The 13,901-nt window shown below is 46.3% G+C and overlaps 2 long non-coding RNA genes and 1 pseudogene across 5 annotated transcripts; 2 read left to right on the plus strand and 1 right to left on the minus strand.

The window, feature by feature from the left end:
- Positions 1-602: 602 nt before the first annotated feature.
- On the minus strand, positions 603-4,296 carry LOC140600821 (uncharacterized). Of its 4 annotated transcripts, none has more exons than XR_012003964.1 (4): positions 3,973-4,288; positions 3,359-3,466; positions 2,986-3,059; positions 603-2,630 (listed from the first exon to the last, which is right to left on the minus strand). It is a non-coding gene; the product is annotated as an uncharacterized lncRNA (long non-coding RNA). The 4 variants fall into 4 exon arrangements; XR_012003962.1 differs by having other exon boundaries at positions 603-2,258; positions 2,369-2,630; positions 3,359-4,267; XR_012003963.1 differs by having other exon boundaries at positions 3,204-4,296.
- On the plus strand, positions 4,271-11,172 carry LOC140600823 (uncharacterized). Its single transcript, XR_012003965.1, has 3 exons — positions 4,271-4,635; positions 9,841-9,992; positions 11,120-11,172. It is a non-coding gene; the product is annotated as an uncharacterized lncRNA (long non-coding RNA).
- A 932-nt stretch (positions 11,173-12,104) lies between these two features.
- On the plus strand, positions 12,105-13,527 carry LOC140601869 (olfactory receptor 6C76-like; annotated as a pseudogene).
- Positions 13,528-13,901: the final 374 nt, after the last annotated feature.

Raw genomic sequence — 13,901 nt, forward strand, 5'->3', positions numbered from 1 at the left:
AACAGAAATCTCACAGAGGAAGACATAAACATGACCAACATGCACATGAGAAAATGCTCTGCATCACTTGCCATCAGGGAAATACAAATCAAAACCACAATGAGATCCCACCTCACGCCAGTGAGAATGGGGAGAATTAACAAGGCAGGAAACCACAAATGTTGGAGAGCATGCGGAGAAAAGGGAACCCTCTTACACTGTTGGTGGGAATGTGAACTGGTGCAGCCACTCTGGATAACTGTGTTGAGGTTCCTCAAAGAGTTAAAAATAGACGTGCCCTACGACCCAGCAATTGCACTGAGGGGGATTTACCCCAAAGATGCAGATGCAATGAAACACCGGGACACCTGCACCCCAATGTTTATAGCAGCGATGTCCACAATAACCAAACTGTGGAAGGAACCTCGGTGTCCATCGAAAATTGAATGGATAAAGAAGATGTGGCTTATGTATACAATGGAATATTACTCAGCCATTAGAAATGACAAATACCCACCATTTTCTTCAACGTGAATGGAACTGGAGGGTATTATGCTGAGTGGTGTAAGTCAATTGGAGAAGGACAAACATTATATGTTCTCATTCATTTGGGGAATATAATTATGAAAGGGAATAGAAGGGAAGGGAGAAGAAATGGGTAGGAAATATCAGAAAGGGTGACAGAACATGAGAGTACTAACTCTGGAAAAGAACTAGGGGTGGTGGAAGGGGAGGGGGTGTGGGGGTGAATGGGTGACGGGCACTGAGGGGGGCACTTGAAGACATGAGAACTCGGTGTTATTCTGTATCTTGGCAAATAAAAAATAAATTTATTATTAAAAATAATAATAAAATAAAACAAAATAAATAACTAAATTATGTATGTGTAATGTGAAAAATAATAAAAATTAAAATTAAAATTAATAAAAAGAGAGAATAAGCAGGGTGAGCTGCAGTGGGAGAGGGCAATGCAGGCTCCCCACTGAGCAGGGAGCCCAATGGAGGTCTCAAAGCCAGGTCCCTGGGATCATGGCCTGATCTGAAATCAGGGGCCTCACTGACTGAGTCACCCAGTGCCCTTACCTGATCTAATCATCCATCCCAGTGGTCTAAATGTGGCGGGATCATTCATCCCATGCGGCGGCCGTGAAGATTTCACATCTAACCAACTGTGGACATGCGTGCCTACAACAGGTAGATTGACTGTCTGACACTCTGATTAGACTTGAGACTGAGACCGTGTATCTACTGTATTCTTCCAATGATGTTAGTGCTTCGAAATGTGGCTGCAATCCTAGGCACTTTATCTCTATTCTTGGAGAAAGGAATCCCAGCCAGCACTTTCCGTCTACTGAGTGGACCATGAGCTGCTCTGTCTTCCCCACTGACCGCTGCTCTGGACACATGAAGGACAAGGAGCAGTGCCAGTTAGATGGAATCCCAGAAGTCTTTTGCAAACAGGAAAACGGTCTGCTTTCCAGTGTTCTGTACACCCAGGGTGCCACAGGCCCATGACGCTTGATGTGGAGAACTTCTTCGCTGGCGAGAGACAGCTGCTCCACAGGAAGATGCCCAGCAGCCCTTTCAACAGAGCCAGGCAGCAGAGAATTCTAGGCCATGTGTTCTGCCAGGATTGCCCACAGTAGCCCCATGAGGTTCATCCTCTTCCACAACCCTTCTCAGAGGAAGAAAAAGAAGCTCAGAGAGGTGCAGTGACATTCCCAAAACATGCCAGTAGTAGAGGCGAGCCTCAGGCCCTGTGCTGTGTATGGGGTGGTCACTCACTTGAGGAGCTGCTGGCCCAGGACCCTTTGAGCTGTGCTGAACACGTGATAGAGGTGGGAAACGACTGCGTTTTCTGAGAGGCTTCTCTCCTGGATGGATCGTGGCAGGGACTGTACAAAAGTATCCATTCTGGCCTCCCAGAGCGTCCCCATGGCCCAGGACTCATCTGTTGTCAGGGTGGATGATTCCTTTCCACACCAGAGACACAAGGAGGGGCACTGTTGTCAGCTTCCAAACCACAAGCCACTGGGAAGATCAGGGTCTGGCACTCAGCCCAGAGACACCAATCCCCTCAGGAAGTTGTACAGGACAAAGGAGTTCAGGGCCCACACAGAAAAAGGTTTTAGGCTTCAAAGTACCATTGGTTGGTTCAGACGTAGGGCACAGCATTGGAAACTTCAACACACACGAATAGCTGCGCAACACTCACATTTCTCTCAACTCAGAGCTTTTACGAAGACCAGTATTCCATGGAGTCATCTATAAGCATCCCACTGCACATAGAACACAGAGAGCACCTCAAATGCTGCTCAAAATCCCACAGATTGGGCCTGAGAAGAGACCAAAGCATGGGCTCCCTGGCATGTCCCCTAAGCTGATGTACCTTGGTCTGTTCCTGACCTATGGAGGAAGGATCAGGGGAGAGCACTTTCTCCAGCAGGCCCCAGGGGAGCCAGTTGTTATTAGTCCCGTTCCTTGGATTGCCTTGATCATCTGTGGGTCCTGACTTTCCCCATGAATGGGACTGGTTCTCAGCCCAGACCGGCCATGCTTGTAGTCGGTGGCCTGATGCACCTGTGCTTCTTGGGGGTAGATGGAGAATTGAACCCTTGGAGCAACTCATGCAAGATTTCCTGTGTGGATCTCTAAAAAAAAGGCAAAGTCAGTATCTTAGGTCAGGAGGCATTGAGGGCTTCCAGCCAAACTGGGATTCGAGGTAATGGCAGATCTAGCAAATTAAACAGTCTGTGGGGACACCCAAGGTGCTCTTTACAGCATGACAGACATGGCAAGAGAATGGCATCATGTCAAGTTCCAAAGGCCTTGAATGCCTGAATCACTGTGGCAGAAGGTCCCATTGATGGTGTATTACGAGGACCTCTAAGGACACAGATCATGACCCATTGGGCAGGCAATGGGCTGATGTGTACTGACACATGACAGCTTAGAGATAAACATAGAGAATGGCTTCATCCCACCCTTGCTTTTGTCTTAAATCACCTTCTTTAGTATGATCTCTCGTGAGCCTGCAGACGTTGTGCAATGACAGTGGAGCTGCGTTCTACACAGGATCCCTGGGGCGCATGGGTGAAATAAGGAAAATGGTAGTGAATCTCAAAATACTCATTGTTCTGAGTGAAAAAAAAAACCACACCCCCTCCTCAAAAGCATGAAATCTATTCTGCACCATTCTAACCTAGGAGAACAGTGTTTTATACCTCAGATGTAGCCGGAGGTTAGGGGTGGAGGTCCAGGTCTCTTTGCGGTTGGGCCTGTGCAGCACTCGTGTGTAACCACTACGGGAGGGCTCCAGGTTTCTCTCTATATTTGTTGGGAGCCATCTCTCTGTGGAGTACCCTCTTCCCATTCTCACCTCAGAACAGCACTGCTCCTTGTTTGCCTGGAGCACCCAATCATTGTCAAGGGAGTTAGAAGAGTTGAAGCCACAGAACATCTCCTCCAAGATCTCCTGGGTGCAGCTCTGCAAATACAGTGCCCTGTATGTACAGGGCCAAGAGACATTAGAGTACTCCCTCCACATCACAACAAGGGGACATCCCCTTTAGAAATCGTGTTCTCTGCTTCACAGCACAGGGGCAGCTGAAGGGACATCTGGAAACGAGAACCCAGATGAAAGACACTCTTGCGCTCATGACTTAACATACTTGAAGTTGAGCTTGGCCCTCAGCACTCACCTTCTCATCTTGCCTGCTATGACCTGGCGTCTGAACAGCAAAGATGTGTCAGGCTTCCAATCCGTAGCAGCTGGTTTATACCCAGGAAGGGCATGTTCCTCTCCTCTGTCTCCTATACACACACACACACACACACACACACAAACACAGTAGTCTCAAACACACATCCTCTTGCACATACACAAATGTACACACACTCAATGACAGTGAAACAGGTGCGACCCCGTTCAGCTGAGATTACAGTGTGGCCTGCTCTCCATTGGCCTCCCCCAAGGTACCTTCCTTGAGGTACCTGTTGAGTTCTCCCCCACACAACCAGAAGCTTCGGAAAGAGGGCCAAACTGACGTCCATAGCGGCATGAACATCTCTCTTTCTGGACTCTCCTAAGCCAAGAGCCACTGAAAGTAGGGCAACAGCAACAGAAGGTCTTGTTCTCCTGACCGGCTCCAGTTAAGTGTGCTGGAAAGAGGGACATTGTTCAACGCAGCTTCCTGGTTACCAGAGTTCTAAATCCATTACACGCTTGTCCCCAAGGAAGTGACGTCACTTTCTCAAGATTCCAGCCTGTGGGCCCCTCCCCTCAGTCACATCTATCCAGAGCCCCTTCTTGGCAGATGACTGCTTGCCCCATGTTATCTCGTTAACTTTACATCCGCAGCCAAAAATGCCATAGCCACAACTCTCTGAAAATGCAAGGAAGATCCTACTTTTCTAGACACGGAGCTGAATTCAGAACTTTCTTTCTGTGCTTGGCTTCCCAGATCTGTGACCTATCTATCCCACCGTGTCTCTCATATAGTCCACAGGTTCCCAACCTGCACAGTGATAGAAGAGTCAGAATCTTCTTCCTAGGGACATCATCGTGGGTCTATGAATGATATCTGCAACGCACGCGAGCTGGTGCCCTGTGTATCTGAGGCACAAATTTTCAGGATGGTGGATTGACATGAAGAGGTGAGATGTGGCATGGAGTACCAGTTGAAAGTGGCCTGGGTTCCACAGTTTTCACTTGACCTCCGGCCTCATTTCAATGGGGGCACCATGATGAGGTGGGAATGCTCTAAGATGCAGACATGGTGATCTTCTGTAGTCAAACCGTCCAATTGTATCCTGTTCTATTTTGAATGAGACAGAGGTGCCTCCTTCTGTGCTCTGGGGGTCACAGCCTTCACCATGGCTCCTAGCGATAATGACCTGTGGCATAAATATCCCTGTGTCACCCGAGGTGCTTGGTGACGGTTCCTGAGCAACACAATACATCCAACTCAATGGCATGTCACATCTAATTTCCAAATTGATCTATGTTTCAGGTTAGGGTTAGGCCTCAGGGTTAGGGTTAGGGTTAGGCTTCAGGATTAGGGTTAGGGTTAGGCTTCAGGGTGAGGGTTAGGGTTAGGGGTTAGGGTTATATTTAAAGTTAGGCTTCAGGGTTAAGGTTAGGGTTAGTCCTCAGGTTTAGGGTTAGGGTTAGGCCTCAGGTTTAGGGGTGAGGTTTAGGCCTCAGGGTTAGGGGTTAGTGTTAGACCTCTGCATTAGGCTTAGCGGTTAGGCCGAGGGGTTAGGGTTATGGGTTAGGCCTTAGGGTCAGGGTTAGGTTTAAGGTAAGGGGTTAGGGTTAGGATTATGTTTAGGCCTCAGGGTTAGGGTTAGAATTTGGCCTCAAGGTTAGGGGTGAGGGTTAGGCCACAGGGTTAGGGGTTTGGGTTAATCCTCAGGGTTAGTGTTATGAGTTATGCTGAGTGGTTAGGGTTAGGGGTTAGGCCTAAGGAATAGGGTTAGAGTTAGGGTTTATGCTGAGGGTTAGGGTTAGACCTGGGTTCATTGTTAGGGTTAGGCCTAAGGGTTCAGGTTTAGGTTTCGGCCTCACGGTTAGGCCTCAGGGTTAGGCTTCAGGTTTAGGGTTTAGGTTTAGGCCTCAGGGTTAAGCCTAGAGGTTTGGCCTTAGGGTTAGAGGTTAGGGTTAGGGTTAGGGTTCGGCCTCAGGGTTAGGCCTCAGTGTGTTAGGGTTAGGATTAGGGTAAGGGTTAAGGTTAGGGTTAGGGTCAGGGTCACATTTAGCATTAGGGTTAGGGTTAGAGTTAGGCTTCAGGGTTAGGGTTAGTGTAAGGGGTTAGGGTTAGGCCTTAGGGGTAGGGGTTAGGTTTAGGCCTCAGGGTTAGGGTTAGGGTTAGGCCGCAGGGTTAGTGTTTAGGTTTAGGCCTCAGTGTTAGGTCTACAGGTTAGGTCTCAGGGTTAGGAGTTAGGGTTAAGATTAAGTATAGGCCTCAGGGTTAGGCCTCAGTGTTAGTTCTCAAGGTTAGGGTTAGGGTTAATGTTAAGGTTAGGGTTAGGGTCAGGGTCAGGGTTAGGGTTAGGGTCAGGGTTTGAGTTAGGATTAGGTATAGGGACAGGGTTAAATTTAGGGTCAGGGTCAGGGTTAAGGTGAGGGTTAGGGTTAGGGTCAGAGTTAGAGTTAGGGCGAAGCCTCAGAGTTAGTGGTTACGGTTAGGCCTCAGGGTTAGGGGTTAGGGTTAGGCCTCAGCATTATTGTTAGGGTTTAGGCCGAGGGGTTATGTTGAGGGTTTAGGCCTAGGGGTTAGAGTTAGGGTTAGGGTTTAGGGGTTAGGTTTAAGGTTAGGCCTGGGGTCAGTTTTAGGGTTAGGCCTAAGGGTTAGGGTTAGGTTTAGGCCTCACGGTTAGGCCTCATGGTTAGGCCTCAGGGTTTGGCTTAGGTTTAGGCCTCAAGGTTAGGCCTCAGAGTTAGGCCTCAGGGTAAGGCCCTAGGGTTAGGTTTAGGCCTCAGGGTTAGCAGTTAGGGTAAGGCATCAGGGTTAGTGTTTAGGTTTAGGCCTCAGGGTTAGGACTAGGGGTTAGGCCTCAGGGTTAGGGTTAGGGTTAGGTTTAAAGTTAGCATCAGGGTCAGGGTCAGGGTTAGGTTTAGGGTTAGGGTCAGGGTCAGGGTCAGCGTTAGGGTCAGGGTCAGGGTTAAGGTTAGGGTTAGGGTTAGGGTCAGGGTTAGGGTTAGGGTTCGGCCTCAGTGTTAGGCCTCAGGGATAGGGCCAGGGTTAGAGTTAGGCTTAGGTTAGCATTAGGCATCAGGGTTAGGGTTAGGGTTAGGCCTCAGGGTTTGAGGTCAGTGTTAGGCCTCATAGTTAGGGCTTAGTGTTAGGCTTCAGGGTTATTGTTAGGGTTAGGGTTAGGTTTAGGTTTAGGTTTAGATGTTAGGCCTAGGGGTTAGGGTTAGGCCTGTGGTCAGTGTTAAGGTTAGCCCTAAGGGTTAGGGTTTAGGTTAAGCCTCGGGGTTTGGCCTCAGGTTTAAGTTTAGGCCTCAGGGTTAGGGTTAGGGTTAGGCTTCAAGGTTAGGATTTAGGTTTAGGCCTCAGGGTTAGGTCTAGGTGTTAGGCCTCAGGGTTAGGAGTTAGGGTTACGATCATGGTTAGGCTTCAGTGTTAGGCCTCAGGGTGCGGCCTCAGTGTTAGGCTTCAGGATTAGGGTTAGGGATAGGGTTAGTGTCAGGGTCAGGGTTAGGGTTAGGTTTAGGGTTAGGTTTAGGGTCAGGGTTAGGGTTAGGGTTAGGTCTCAGAGTTAGGGGTTAGTGTTAGGCCTCAGGGTTAGTGGTTAAGATTAGGCCTCTGGGTTACGGGTTAGGTTTAGGCCTCAGGGTTAGGGTTAGGGGTTATGCCTCAGAGTTAGGGTTAGGGTAGGCATTAGGGTTAGGTTTAGGGTTTAGGCCTCAGGGTTAGGGTTAGGATTTAGGCCCCAGGGTTAGGGTTATGGGTTAGGGACAGGGTTAGGCCACAGGTTTAGGGGTTAGTGCTCAGTGTTACGGTAAGCGGTAGGCATCCAAGTTAGGCCTCAAGGTTAGGGGTTAGGCCTCAGGGTTAGGGTTAAGGTGAGGCTTCAGAGTTAGGCCTAAGGGAAAGAGTTAGAGTCAGGGATAGGTTCAGGGTTAGGCCTCAGGGTTAGGCCTCAGGGTTAGCATCAGGTTTGGGGTTAGGGTTAGGGTCAGGGTTAGGCCTCAGGGATAGGGTTAGTGTTAGGCCTCAGGTTTAGCATCAGGGTTAGGGGTTAGGCCTCAGGGTTAAGGTGAGCGTTAGGCCTCAGGGTTAGGCCTCAGGATTAGGGTTATGGTCAGTGTTATGGTCAGGTTTAAGCCTCAGGGTTAGACCTCAGGGATAGGGTCAGGGTTCGGCCTCAGGTATAGGGTCAGGGTTAGGGTTAGTGTCAGTGTCAGGGTTAGGCCTCAGGGTTAGGCCTCAGTGAAAGGGTCAGGTAAGGCCTCAGTTTTAGGGGTCAGGATTAGGGTCAGGGTCAGGGTTAAGCCTCATCCTAGATTTCCTGTGTGGATCTCTACAAAAAAGACTTGGGTCAGGAGGCATCAGAGGGCTTCCACCCAAACTGGGCTTCCAGGTTATCGCAGATCAAGCAACTGAAACAATTTGTGGGGACACACAAGGTGCTCCTTGCAGCACAGGAGAAATGGCAAGAGAAAGGCATCATGTCAATGCCAAGGGCCTTGAATGGCTGAATCACTGTGGCAGACGGTATCATTGATAGAGTACTACGAGGACCTCTAAGGACACAGCTCATGACCCATTTGGCCTACAATGATCAGATGTGTTCTGGCACATGACACCTTAGAGATAAAGAAAGAGAATGGCTTCATCCCACCCTTCCTTTTGTCTTAAATCACCGTCTTCAGTGTGATCTTTTCTGAGGCCAGCAGACGTTGTGCAACGACAGTGAAGCTGCGTTCTACACAGGATACCTGGGGCGCATGGGTGCAATAAGGAAAATGATACTGAACGCAAAGACACTCAGTGCTCTGAGTGAAAAAAAACAAACCACCCCCACTCCTCAAAAGCATGAAATCTATTCTGCACCTCTCCAACCTAGGGGAATAGAGTCTTATCACCTCAGATGTAGCCGGAGGTTAGGGGTGGAGGTTCAGGTCTCTTTGCATTTGGGCCTGTGCGGCACTGGTGTGTAACCACTATGGGAGGGTCCCAGGTTTCTCTCCATGTGTGCGTGGTGGCCATCTCTCTGTGGAGAACCCTCTTCCCATTCTCACTTCAGAACAGCACTGCTCCTTGTTTGCCTGGTGCACCCGATCATTGTCTAGGGAGTTAGAAGAGTTGAAGCCACAGAACATCTCCTCCAAGATCTCCTGGGTGCAGCTCTGCAAATACAGTGCCCCGTATGTACAGGGCCTAGAGACATTAGGGTACTCCCTCCACATCACAACAAGGGAACACCCCTTTAGAAATCGTGTTCTCTGCTTCACAGCACAGAGGCAGCTGAAGGGACATCTGGCAAGGAGAAGCCAGATGAAAGAGACTCTTGCGCTCATGACTTAACATACTTGAAGTTGAGCTTGGCCCTCAGCACTCACCTTCTCATCTTGCCTGCTATGACCTGGAGTCTGAACACCAAAGATGTGTCAGACTTCCAAACCATGGCAGCTGATTTCTGCCCAGGAAGGGCATGTTCCTCTCTTCTGTCCCCTCTACACACACACACACACACACACACACAATCTCACACTAACACACCCTTTTACACATACGCAAACGGACACACACCAATGAGGGTGAAAGAGGTGCGATCCCCCTCAGCTGAGATTACAGTGTGGTCTGCTCTCCATTAGCCTCCCACAAGGTGCCTTGTGGTACCTGTTGAAGACTCCCGCACATCACCAGAAGCTTCGGAAAGAGGGCCGAACTGACGTCCATAGTGGCATGAACATCTCTCTTTCTGGACTCTCCTAAGCCCAGAGCCACTGAAAGTAGGGCAACAGCAACAGAAGGTCTTGTTCTCCTGACCAGCTCCAGTTAAGTGCACTGGAAAAAGGGACATTGTTCAATGCAGCTTCCTGGTTACCAGAGTTCTAAATCCGTTACACGCTTGTCCCCAAGGTAGTGACGTCACTTTTTCAAGATTCCAGCCCTTGGGCCCCTCCCTTCAGTCAGACCTATCCAGAGCCCCTTCTTGGCAGATGACTGCTTGCCCCACGTTATGTCGTTAACTTTACATCCGCAGCCAAAAATGCCATAGCCACAACTCTCTGAAAATGCAAGGAAGGTCCTACATTTCTGGAGATGGAGCTGAATTCAGACCTTTCTTTCTGTGCTTGGCTTCGCAGATCTGTGACCTATCTAACCCACCATGTCTCTCATATAGTCCACAGGTTCCCAACCTGCACAGTGATCGAACAGTCAGAATCCTCTTCCTAGGGACATCATCAGGGGTCTATGAATATCTGCAATGCACGTGAGCTGGTGTCCTGTGTGTCTGAGGCGCAAATTTTAAGGATGGTGGACTGACATGAAGAGGTGAGATGTGGCATGGAGTACCAGGTGAAAGTGGCCTGGATTCGACAGTTTTCACTTGACCTCCGGCCTCATTTCAATGGGGACACCATGATGGGGTGGGAATGCTCTAAGATGCAGACATGGTGATCTTCTGTAGTCAAACTGTCCAATTGTGTCCTGTTCTATTTTGAATGAGACAGAGGTGCCTCCTTCTGGGCCTGGGGGTCGCAGCCTTCACAATGGCTCCCAGCGATAATGACCTGTGGCTTAAATATCCCTGTGTCACCGCGAGGTGTTTCGTGATGGGTTTTGAACAACACGATACATCCAACACGATGGCATGTCACACCTAAGTTCCAAATGGAACTATGCTTAATGTTAGTGTTAGGCTTTGGGTTGGTGTTGCAAATTGAAGACCAATAAAAAATAAATTTATTAAAAACAATAACAGTAATAATGAAATCTTGCCATTTGCAATGATGTGGATGGAACTAGAGGGTATTATGCTAAGCGAAATAAATCTGTCAGAGAAAGACAATTATCATATGATTTCACTCATGTGGAATTTAAGAAACAAAACAAATGAACATAGGGGAGTAGAGGGAAAAATAAAATAAGATAAAAAATTAGAGAGGGGCAAACTATAAGAAACTTAACTACAGGGAGCAAACTGAGGATTTCTGGAGGGAAGATGGGTGCAGGGATGGGCACTAAGGACAGCCCTTGATGTTAATGAGCATCAGGTGCTGTATGCAGCACATGAATACACTAAATTCTACCAATGAAACTAAAAAAATTGTTTAATAAGTGATTCATATTGATGATGAACTCCTTCGAGAAGGGTAACTGATAATGAAGTCATCAAACAAGAAAATTGCCAAGGGATGAAATGTTTATAGCTAGGAGTTTTCATGACATTTAGCTTATTGAGAGCTTATGTAATATTCAACCACATAGTCAACTCCATTTGCACGGGCTTATCTGTGGACTTACCACATTATTTGGGGGCAGTCAGCATTACTTGCAAGTGTCTAAAAACACTTGCCAAGTGACTGATCATCTGAGTAAAATTTGCCAGAGTTTTTTCTCTGTATTCCCCTTGGTGGAGGTAAATTACAGCTTTGATGTAACTCATTTCTATCTATCAGGTAAGAGGCCCAGAGCTAAATACCAGTCACTGTCACATCTGAAGAAAAATCCAATCTTAATGGTAAGTTTTTCTCTTTATCGTCTTCCCTTACTGTCTTACCGCTTTTCTACTTCTTTTGTCTTCCTTCTTTTTTACTTTTTCTTCTCTATTTCCCTTCTCTTTGAACACTTATTTACTTTATTTTGCATTTCACTTCATTATTCTTATTCTCTTCCCGTTTTCAGAACTATAACCAGAAGAAACACTGAATTTGTTTAATTCTGTTCAAGTCAGTTTTAGTATGCAATCAGATAAGTTTAATATTGGCATAGGAGGCAGTAAAAGTGAAGAAATGAAGAGATGGAATAGGGACAAAACACTGATTTATAGGAATAAAAAAATCTGGACCAAGATAGAGTATTCATTATCTAAGTAGAGGCAGCGCAGGCCAAACCAGGGAAGAGTTACAGTTGTTACCCGGAATTACTTCCAGAATTAAACTTAAATCTAAGCTTGATTTCTATTTTCAACCATCACAAGTATTTATATATCACCTTGTTTCTCTGTTGCACTCATGGTCAGTTCCATGAGGCAATGATATTTATACAGTCATCAGGCTGAGTAGTACTGTGACATCTTAGCGCTTACATACTGAGAAAAGTAGAAATAATTTTTTCACATGCTTGTTAATTTCTTTACCTCATTACCATAAATCTAAGCCAGACTACAAAGATGATTTATAAGATAGTGTTTTATTCATCAGATTTGTAGAAAATATTTGTCTTTCCTCAAAAATAAAGTAATAAAAATAATAAAAAATATAAGTACTAGTTTTTGTTACTTTATCTTACATTAGTCATTTCAAAAATGTGCCCTATTAGTATGTATAATCAATAGCAACTACTAATATTCTGACATAATTATCTTCATAATTTACTATTGGTTCCTGTGCATATTGTTTTCTCAATATTTTTACCAGAGCAGAAGCATATAAAGAGGTCAAGATGGAAAACCATACAACTGTGACAGTATTTATCTTAGCAGCATTGACGGAGGACCCAAAACTGAAGATTGTGCTATTTGTCTTCCTGCTCCTCACCTACTTGCTAAGCATCTCAGGCAACTTAGTTATTACCCTCACTTTGCTGGACTCACATCTCAAGACCCCTATGTATTTCTTTCTTCGAAATTTTTCTTTCTTAGAAATTTCTTATACGACAGTCTGCATCCTCAAATTGCTTGTAAGCAAGGCAACTGGTGACAAAACCATTTCCTTTTTTTTTAATTTTTATTTATTTATGATAGTCACACAGAGAGAGAGAGAGAGGCAGAGACACAGGCAGAGGGAGAAGCAGGCTCCATGCCGGATGTGGGATTCGATCCCGGGTCTGCAGGATCATGCACTGGGCCAAAGGCAGGCGCCAAACCGCTGCGCCACCCAGGGTTCCCCAAAACCATTTCCTATAACTGTTGTGCAACTCAGTTGCTTTGCCTTCCTTCTTGGAGCATCTGAATGTTACCTCCTGGCTGTCATGTCCTACGATCGTTATGTCGCCATCTGCAAGCCCCTGCATTACACAACCATTATGAGCAGCAAAATCTGTATCCAGCTAGTCCTTAGCTCTTGGATCACTGGTTTCCTCATCATCTTTCCAGGACTCATTTTAGGCTTAAGCCTGGACTTCTGTGATTCCAGTGTCATTGATCATTTCTACTGTGACACTGCTCCCCTCCTGCAGATCTCCTGCACGGACAGACACGTGCTGGAAATGATGAGTTTCATCTTAGCTTTGGTGACTCTGCTGGTCACTTTGGCATTCGTAATTCTATCATACACATATATTGCCCTGACAATTTTAAAAATTCCTTCTGCCAACCAGAGAAAAAATCTTTCTCCACCTGTTCTTCTCACATGATTGTCATCTCCCTCTCATATGGCAGCTGCATCTTTATGTACCTTAAACCCTCAGTCAAACAGAGGATATCCTTGATGAAGGGAGTGGCAGTTCTCAATACTTCTGTTGCTCCACTTTTGAATCCCTTTATTTATACTTTAAGGAAACAGCAGGTGAAGCAAGCATTTTATTTTTCTGTTCCATTGTAAGCATTCTCAATTTTTAAAAACATTTTAAAAAATATTTTTCTTATTTATTCATGAGAGACACAGAGAGAGGGGCAGAGACACAGGAAGAGAGAGAAGCAGGCTCCCCTTTGGGAGTCTGATTTGGGACTAGATCCCAGGACCCCGGGATCATGCCCTGAGCTGAAAGCGGACGCCCAACCACTGAGACACCCAGGCATCCCAACATTCTCAAATTTGACTAATTTCTTCTCTGCTTCTTCCATTTAAATGTAGCAAATACTTGAAAGATTATTTTAGTCAACTTTATATATTAGTTCATGGAGACTTAATTATTTTTATATCTGTGTGGTATATTTTATTCTTATATTTGATTTTCTGCAAAATCTTGATAAGTTCGAAACAATTATATATCTTCCTTGGGATTTTACTTTTCCTTGGCTTTTATGTCCTGATACACATTCTCTACTGTTTTAAATAAATATCTTTAAAAGTTGGAAGTTGAGATTAAAATATCAATATCAGGGATCCCTGGGTGGCGCAGCAGTTTGGCGCCTGCCTTTGACCCAGGGCGCGATCCTGGAGACCCGGGATCGAATCCCACGTCAGGCTCCCGGTGCATGGAGCCTGCTTCTCTCTCTGCCTGTGTCTCTGCCTCTCTCTCTCTGTGTCTATCATGAATAAATAAATAAAATCTTTAAAAAAAAATATCAATATCATC

This window comes from Canis lupus, chromosome 12, assembly GCF_048164855.1.
Source record: "Canis lupus baileyi chromosome 12, mCanLup2.hap1, whole genome shotgun sequence".
In the NCBI taxonomy this organism is placed as follows: domain Eukaryota; kingdom Metazoa; phylum Chordata; class Mammalia; order Carnivora; family Canidae; genus Canis; species Canis lupus.